We start from the raw sequence: 9,146 nt of genomic DNA on the forward strand, positions 1-9,146 counted from the left end.
AGAAAGTAATAAGTTTGGCAGAGGAATCAAATAGCTGAAGGAACAGACCACTTGTGTTAAACTGATACAGGTAATGGAAATACATCCTTCTAACTTAACAAGTCATCGTGCAAAAATTGAGAATAAAATTTGTTTTCATGCAACTTACGTGGGAATAAAAAGATTTTTAAACTCTTGCATTCTTTCACACATCTGCAGGTGATATGCCTTCACATTTTGGAAATGGTATTACAAACCAAAATGGATAGAATGTGTTTTCAAACAGATTCTTCCCCTACCACTGTAATGCAAGGTTTCCTTTAGATTGTTGTATTAAAGAATTTATCAAAATGTGGCCATTTTGGTGAATTCTTAAACAGAGGGCTGTGCAATGTATTTGTGTGTGTCTTACGTGAGGAGTTAATTCAATCCAAATTATTAAGAACCTATAATTGTATCATGGATCTTGCTGACAAAATTACACCCTCAATGAAAATGGCAGTGAAAACTGCCAAGGAATTTCATCCATCACCAGGCACAATCACGTCTGAAGCTTATGGTAGAAGGGATTAACGAAAGCTTCATTTCAAAAGTGAAGCCTGCATCACAGGCGTGCAAATGATGCAAATCATCGCCATAGATGCAATAGCATCTCTGCTCCTTTGAGCTGGCAATGTGTTCTCTTTGTAAAAAGGAACACACTTTGAAAGCATCCAACTACATTTCCAAAGCCGGCAAAAAGAGGAAATACATCTAACATATATGTATACACATATGCATACACACATATATATATACATACATACACACACACATATATATATATATACACACACACACATAAATATACACACACACACATATATATATATATATATACACACATATATATATGTATATATATATATACACACACATATATATGTGTATATGTATATATATGTGTGTGTGTGTATATATATATGTATATACACACACATATATATATGTGTGTGTATATATATATATATATATATATATATATACACAGACACAGACACAGAATTTGAAGTTGCTTTCCTTCATTTCTATGAATAAATTTCAAGATTTGGATCTAAATAAACAAACCATCCCCAACAAGGAACACAAAATATGGTAGCATATTGTTTCGCCATTGGGCAGACTTTGAAATTCAACCACCTACCTTTGACAAAATATATGGCATGGGATATAATGAAATACAGAAATTACCTGTTGAGAAGTTATCTAACTTGACAAATATTACTGAGTATAATTTTTCCCCAAACAAAATGTAATGACAAGTGCTTCAGGTAGAAAGAACCTGACAATGGGTGAGTAGTGGATTTCCATTCACATTAATTGTGGAGATCTAGAAAAGGACATTTCAGAGATGACTTGAGTACACTGTTAAAGGTTAGACTCATTCAGCAAAGTATCTAGATATGAAGATTTACAATACAAATTCACAAATCAAGGAGGACTGAAATGGAGCATAGAAATGGCCATCCCTGAGTCCAAAGAAAATGAAGGTGAAACTTGAGAATATAGAATTTGTATGTTCTTGTCAGGATTAAAAGCAAGGTTCCCAGGCATTGGGAACCCTGGGTTTTGAGGGATATTGGGGATCCGGTTTGGAAGGAGGGAGAAGTGTATAGCAGGTATAGGCAACAATGGGAAAATGAGGTACTTGAAGCATATAAAAAAAATGCAATAAAACCCTCAAGAAAGAAATCAGGAAGGCTAAAAGAAATCACGAGGTTGCTTTGACAGACAACGTGAAGGAAAATACTAAGGGTTTCTACAGGTATATTAAGAGCAAAAGGATAGTAAGGAAGAAAAATTGGTCCCTGTGAAGATCAGAGTTGTTGGCTTTGTTTGGAGCCAAAAGAAATGGTGGAGATCTTAATTTTTTTTCATCAGTATTCACTCAGGAAAAAAGCACAGAAGTAAAGAAAACAAGCAGTGAGGTCATGGAATCTTTATCAATTAAGGAGGAAAAACTTGCTGTCTTAAAGCAAATAAGGATGGATAAATTCCCAGGGCCTGACAAGTTTAAGGGAGGCTAGTGTAGAAATAGCAGATGTTCTGGCAGAAATATTTAACATGTCCTTAGCTATGGGTATAGTATTGGAGGGTTGTTCCATTGTTTAAAAAAAGAGTCCAAAAACCCTGGAATTTATAGGCCAATAATCCTGATGTCAGTTCAGGTCAAGTACCCCGTACCCTAAATGCTCGGGACCAGATGTTTTTCGGTTTTTGGCTTTTTTCTGTTTTCGGAACAGCAAAACTAAGCACCACAGTCGATTCAGCAGAATACCTGAATCAGCTGTTAAACAGCAGCAGGCTTTCTGAGTGCCAACATGATGCCACAAGCAGGAAAATTCACTTGAAATAACAGACAACAAATTCAGCATCACTAGAAATTCTCCTTGATGGCTTTTTCAAAATTTTACGCTACCAGTCCCTGACTCCTCCCCATTGCCGCCGCAAGTCCCCAACATTTCCCCACTCCCAGTCCCCGACGTCTCCCCCCTGATCCTGAGACCTGGGACCCTGAGGTCCAAGCTCCTGCCCAGGAGCCCAAGATGACTTCTTCGATGTAGACTGCACCACATTTGATGTTGAGAATACAGCTGATGTGGAAGACTTGGACCCAGCTCCATTTGGCATCTTCCCAGCCAGAAGCAAAAATTTTGTTTTGTACCACAGAGCTCTTTGTTACCAAACTGGTGCCATCAGAGCATCAGAGCCCCATATTGGCAAGTCAGGTAGTGAATTTTTTCCAACTTGTGACATCATGTCGGCCCTTTAAAAATTTTTTGTTTTTTTGGAACTTCGAATATGGGGTACTTGACCTGTAGTCAGTAAATTATTAGAGGGTGTTCTCATAAAATGGATATACAATTATTTGGATAGCCAGAAAGTGAGTGAATATGGCTTTGTGTATGGTGGGACATGTTTAACCAATTTTATAGAATCTTTCAAGGAGGTCACCAGAAAAGTTGATGAAAGAAAGGCTGTCTACATGGGCTTTAGTAAGGCCTTTGACAAGCCCAACATGGAAGGTTATTCAGATGCTAGATATTCATGGTGAAGTAGTTAACTAGATTAGACAATGGCTGGATGGGAGAAGCCAGAGAGTAGTGGTGGATGATTGCTTCTCAGACTTCTCAGGCCTGTGACTAGTGGTGTACCTCAGGGATCATTGTTGTTTGTCATCTATATCAATTATCTGATGATAATGTGGTAAATTGGATCAGCAAATTTGCAGATGACACAAGATTGGAAGCATTGTGGACAGCAAAGAAGGTTTTCAAAAGCTCCAGAGGGATCTGGACCAGGTGGAAAAACTGGATGAAAAATGGCAGATGGAATTTAATGCAGACAAATGGGAAGTGTTGCATTTTGGAAGGACAAACCAAGAAAAAACATACATGGTGAATGGTCAGGTACTGAGGAGTGTAGTAGAACAGAGGGAACTGGGAATACAGATACATAATTCACTGAAAGTGGCAACACTTGTGGATAGAGTTGTAAACAGAGCTTTTGGCATATTGGCCTTCATAAATCAAAGTATTGAGTACTGGAGTTGGGATGTTATGTTATGGCGAGACCAAATTTGGAGTATTGTTTGTAGCTTTGGTTACATAACTACAAGAAAGATATCAACAAGATAGAAAAAATGCAGAGAAGATCTACTAGGATGTTGCCCGGACTTCAGAAATTGAGTTACAGGGAAAGGTTAAACAGATTAGGACTTTATTCCCTGGAGCATAGAAGAATGAGGGGAGATTTGATAGAGGTATTTAAAATTATGAGGGGGATAGACAGAGTAAATGTAGATAGGCTTTTTCCACTGAGGGTAGGTGAGATATAAACCAGAAGACATGGGTTAAGAGTGAAAGGGGAAAAGTTTAGGGGGATCGCGATAGGGAACTTCTTCACAAAGAGAGAGGTCGGTGGGAGTGTGGAAAGAGCTGCCAGCTGGTGAATGTGGGCTCAATTTTAACATTGAAGAAGAATTTGGACAGGTACATGGATGGGAGAGGTATGGAGGGCTAAGGGCTGGGTGCAGGTCAGTGGGACTAAGCAAAATAAATGGTTCGGCACAGACTAGAAGGACTGAAGCAGCCTGTTTCTTTGCTGTAGTGTTCTATGATTCTAAATCAAGAGAAAAGTTATTCAGTTGATTATAATTTCCAGAATGTACACCTGCCAGATTTTGACTAAGATCGAGAACATTTAATATTGCCATGCACCATTTGTTATGGGTGTTGATCAAAATGACATCATACCAGTAAGGATTGAAAGAAACATGGAGGTACCCAATACGGCCATTATAGAGAGTGTTCACAATAACATTGTAGATAAATACAAGAACAAAAGATGCTGGAATCTTGAGCAAACAAAGCGATATCCATGGGACTTACTAGTACAGTATCAACAAGGGGTTCTGACCCAGAATGTTGATGACCATTTCTTTCCATGGATCGAGCCTGACGCATTGTGTCCCACCAACTTCTCATTCCTTGATCAATAACATTCCAGGATCAAATAAGGCTTTTTAAGCCTACAACAAGCTTAAAAATTATTTCACAAATTAGGATAAAACTGAATTTATCCTTGATAAAAGATCTCAAATTAAGAGTAGTTATTTGAAATAGTTGTCTTTCACATGTGCACCAAAATCATTACATGCTGCAGTGAAACATGAAAAATAAGGTTTTAATTAATTTAAAAGATCATAAATACAAAAGACAGTTAGATAATAAATATACAGTTACCACAGCGCGAGAAAGAAAATTGCTTTACAATAACAAAAACATTCCTCATGTGGTGTTGGAAGTAAAACATGAAAATCTGCAGACCTCGTGGTTGAAGTGAAAACACAAAGCTGGAGGAACTCAGCAGGTTAAACAGTGTCCTTTAAGTAGCAAAGATAAAAATACATAACCGACGTTTCAGGCTTGAGCCCTTCATCAAGGTATGAGAAAATGTCAGCTGGCATCGAACAAAAGAGTAGTGGGGAGGTGTAGTCATCAAGGCTGGAGGTGATAGGTGGAGAAGGGAGGTAAGGGACAGCAGCAAGGAGGGATGGCTAGGGGAAGGAGAGAGCAGGTTAGCAGAAACTGAAAAAGTCAATGTTAATGTCATCTGGTTCGAGAGAGCTCAGATGGAAAATCAGGTGTTGTTCCTACAATTTGCAGGTTGTTTTGGTGGAATAGTACATAAGCCCATGGACCGACATGAGTTTGAGATTGTGACACAAAACTGAAATGGTTGACTACTGGGAGGTCTCTGTCACAGGTGCAGACAGCATGTAGGTGCTTAGTGAAGTGATCTCCCAATCTGTGTCCAGTCTCTCCAATGTAGAGAAGGCCACAAAGGGAGCATCAGATGCTGTAATTCAGTCCTGCAGATACACAGGTGAAGTATTGCTTCGCTTGAAAGGCCTACTTGGAACTTCAGACTGTGGTTAGGGAGGAGGTGTGGGCACGTGTAGCACCTCCTGTGGCCACAGGGGATGGTGCAGGTGGGGGGGGGGGGGGAAGAAGGGGTGCCATTGGTGGTGAGGGATGATTGCATGAGGGAGTTACAGAGGGAGCGGTCCCTATGGAAGATGGAGAGGGGAAGATGTGTCAGGTCATGGGATCCTTTTGTAAGTATTGGAAATTCCAGAGGATAATGTGTTGGATGAGGAAGTGGTGGGGTGTTAGGTGAGAATAAGAGAGATTCTATATTTGTTGCATTTGGCTGCAGAGGGGGCCAGGGTAGATGAACAGTAAATAGAGGAGATGCGGGTGAGGGCTGAGTTGATGATAATAGAAGGAACGCCATGTTTGTGGAAGGAGGCAGACATTTCAGAACACCTGAACTGGAAGACCTCATCTTGGGAACAGATATGGCGAAAACGTAGAAATTGAGAGAAAGGGATAGAATCCTTGCAGGCTGTTGGTGTAGTCCATAATTAGTGTAACAAGACAAGGTTCAAGAGTCTGAGAAATTTTGGACGGAAACTGTTCTTGAACTTTGAACATAGAACAGGGGATTCAATGTTGTGCTAACCCATATATTCCTTAAAAAATATACTAAACCCTCCCTACTCTGTAACCCTCTATTTTTCTTACATTCATCTGCCTGTCTAAGTGCTTCTTAAATGTTTCAGCCTCCACACCCACAACTTTCTGCGAAAAAACTTACCCCCGATGTCTCGCCTAGACTTTCCTCCCTACACTTTGTACACATGCTCTTTAGTGTTTGCTATTCCTACGCCGGGGAAAAGATGGTGGCTGTCCACCCTATCTATGCCTCTCTGAATCTTGTAAATCTCAATTTAGTTTCCTCTCATCCTTCTAGTCTTCAAAGAGAAAAGTCTCAGCTCCACTGACCTTTCCAATCCAGGTAACATCCTGGTAAATCTCCTCTGCATCCTCTCCATAGCTTCCACTACCTTCCTATAATGAGGTGACCAGAACTGAACACAATACTCTAAGTGTGGTCTCACCAAAGGTTTGTAGAGTTGTAACATGAGCCCTCCACTCCTGAATTCAATCTCCATATTAATGAACCCCAGCATCCCATAGGTCTTCTTAACTATCCTATCAACCTGTGCAGCGACCTTGAGGGATGTATGGATTTGGACCACAAGGTTCAATCATGACCATCAACCCTGTACTCAGCCTTCTGGTTTGTCCTTCCAAAATGCATCGCATCACACTTATCTGGATTAGAACACCAGATGTCACTTTTCTACCCAACTCTACATCCTATCTATATTATTTTGTAATCTTCAAAAGCCTTCAGCTCTATCCGCAACTCCTCCAACCTTCATATCATCTACAAACCTACTGAGCCATCCCTCTAATTATTCATCCAGGTCATTTATAAAAATCACATAGAGCAGGGGTCCCAGAACAGATCCTTTTACTTCACTAGTCACTGATCTACTGCTCTCTGGCTTCTACATGCAAGCCAGAGATACCAATTTTCAGGCTTGTGTACCTTTAGCCTGAAAGTAGCAGTGAGAAGTGGTTGAGACCTGCGTGATTGGAATTGCTTCTCATGTTGGCTGCCTTCTTGAGGGAGCACCTCACATAGATGGCTTCAAAGGGTGAGTGGTAGGAACCAGTGATGGACCTAGATAGGTTTGCTACCTTCTGGAGCCATCTGCATTGCAGGGCATTTGAACTATCAAACCTGGCTGTGATGCAATTAGAGAGCATATTTTCCAGACTGCACCTGGAGAAATTTGATGGGCTATTCACCCACAGCTCCTAGAGATGAACTACATGGGCTGTACCTGCTGTAGTCCCCCAGGTCGTTGGAAAAATCTAACATTATATAAAAAAAATTCCTTTATAGTCCTCTACACAAATACACACTATTTGTTTACCTTTGTTTGCACCTAAAGGTACACCAAGGCATTACAACTTCTGCACCCTGACCAAGATGCAAAAGAGAATCCTTTCTGACACATCCAATGTTCATGGATCCTTCAATGCCACCATAACCTCTGCAACCAAATGGCCTCCCGTCCATTCCAGCAGTGAACCAGAGTTCCAAGCATCCAAGTCACCTTTCACAACCCTAGTTCCAAACCCTCAATCCAATTTAGAAGCTGTCAGTGCCCAAGGCCCTCAGGAGCATTGCTCACCATCCTGCCAGGCCATGATACTGATAGCTGGCTCCCGTGAGCCTGCCTCTTGCAGCCTGGTATGAGGCCTTCAGGTGCTGAGGCCTTCACTGGTCTGTACTAGTAGATCACACAGAGAGAAAATAACAAAATGAGTACATTCCAATCACATTCAAAGTTTTCTAATTAAATTGCATTGTGCACTGCCACATTGCACTGTTAGTTTTTAAGAATGCCAGGCAAAATGGCACAGAAAAGACAAATTGTGTTGGCATGTAGAATACAGACATGGTTCAGATGAGTACCTGTTCTCATCATCCACTAATGTCCTCATTACCTGGCATTGAAGATATGAATGACAATTGGGATGGCAGAGATAATTGAGGAAACAGCTGAAGGTTAGTTTAAGGAGATAAGTTTTGATTGCTCCAAGTAGTACCTGGCAAAATACAATAAGACTATGCCCTTCCTTCTATACTGCTTACTAGTTCCTTCTTGAAATGAGGTCAATAGTCACAGTCCTTCTACGCTCTCACATTTTTCCTTCTTCCATTCTTTCTCTCCTGGTTTTTCTTTTCACCTTCTCAGTAGGTTTCTGTCCAGCTGAACTCAACACCTCATTGCACACTCAGTTGTAAAACACATGAAGGTTCTGATTCTGAAATAGTACAATCTCCGTCATGACCAAAATACGTGTCTGACTAAGAAGCAGTGAAATATCTTTTTTTACTTTGGAATCTACTGAACTCAAATGTGAAGTTTTGCTTTAGTCAATGGAACTAACAATAATTATTCTGTCATCTCCCTGAGTTGCATGGATAAGTTGTGAGATGGCAAATCTCCTGTACAAACTTGTCTGATGCAGAGAGCCTGTGTTGTGTAACAGCATGCTTGTAACATGATGATATTTAACATGATCATAATTCAACCATGTATATCGGAATGATTTCACATCCAGGCCCTGCTCCACAATCTAGAATAAATGAAATACAAGTTTCAACATTGGTGCATTAGTCAAAATAAAGACAACAGGGACAGTTCAAAACAGATGAAAAAATCCTGCTTACCGAAAATCCCAACAACAAAATGTTCACGGTGATGAGCTTGATGGGAGGACATTATTTAAAGAACCCAGCACTGCTGTGATAACACAGAAGACAAATTAACTATTTCCTCACCAGAAAACAAAGAATATATTTTACCAACAAATAATTATCAGACCTCACAGAAATCCAGTCTTAAAAACAAAATTCAACAAATAATTAAAAATAATAGCACATCAAGCATTTTTAGCACAGCAATCAGGACCAGGGTTCGAATCTCGCACCATCTGTAAGGAGTTTTTGTGTTCTTCCCACATCTGTGTGGGTTTTCCTTGGGGGCTCCGGTTTTCTCCCATCGTTTGAAATGTTCTGAGGATTGTAATTGGGCAGCATGGACTCGTGGGCCAAAATGACCCGTTACTGTGCTGTATGTCCAAATTGAAATTTAAATAGTAAATTTTGCAATGTTCTCCTCCTTTCATTCTTTGATT

General features: G+C 40.2%; 1 long non-coding RNA gene across 1 annotated transcript in view; it reads right to left on the reverse strand.

The window, feature by feature from the left end:
• Positions 1–8,727, reverse strand: part of LOC138749383 (uncharacterized) — a 168,297-nt gene extending 159,570 nt beyond the window's left edge. Inside the window, exon 1 of the long non-coding RNA XR_011348603.1 lies at positions 8,680–8,727. This is a non-coding gene — a long non-coding RNA (uncharacterized lncRNA). The remainder of the gene's footprint in view (positions 1–8,679) is intronic.
• Positions 8,728–9,146: the final 419 nt, after the last annotated feature.

Source organism: Narcine bancroftii, chromosome 1 (genome assembly GCF_036971445.1).
Source record: "Narcine bancroftii isolate sNarBan1 chromosome 1, sNarBan1.hap1, whole genome shotgun sequence".
NCBI lineage: Eukaryota > Metazoa > Chordata > Chondrichthyes > Torpediniformes > Narcinidae > Narcine > Narcine bancroftii.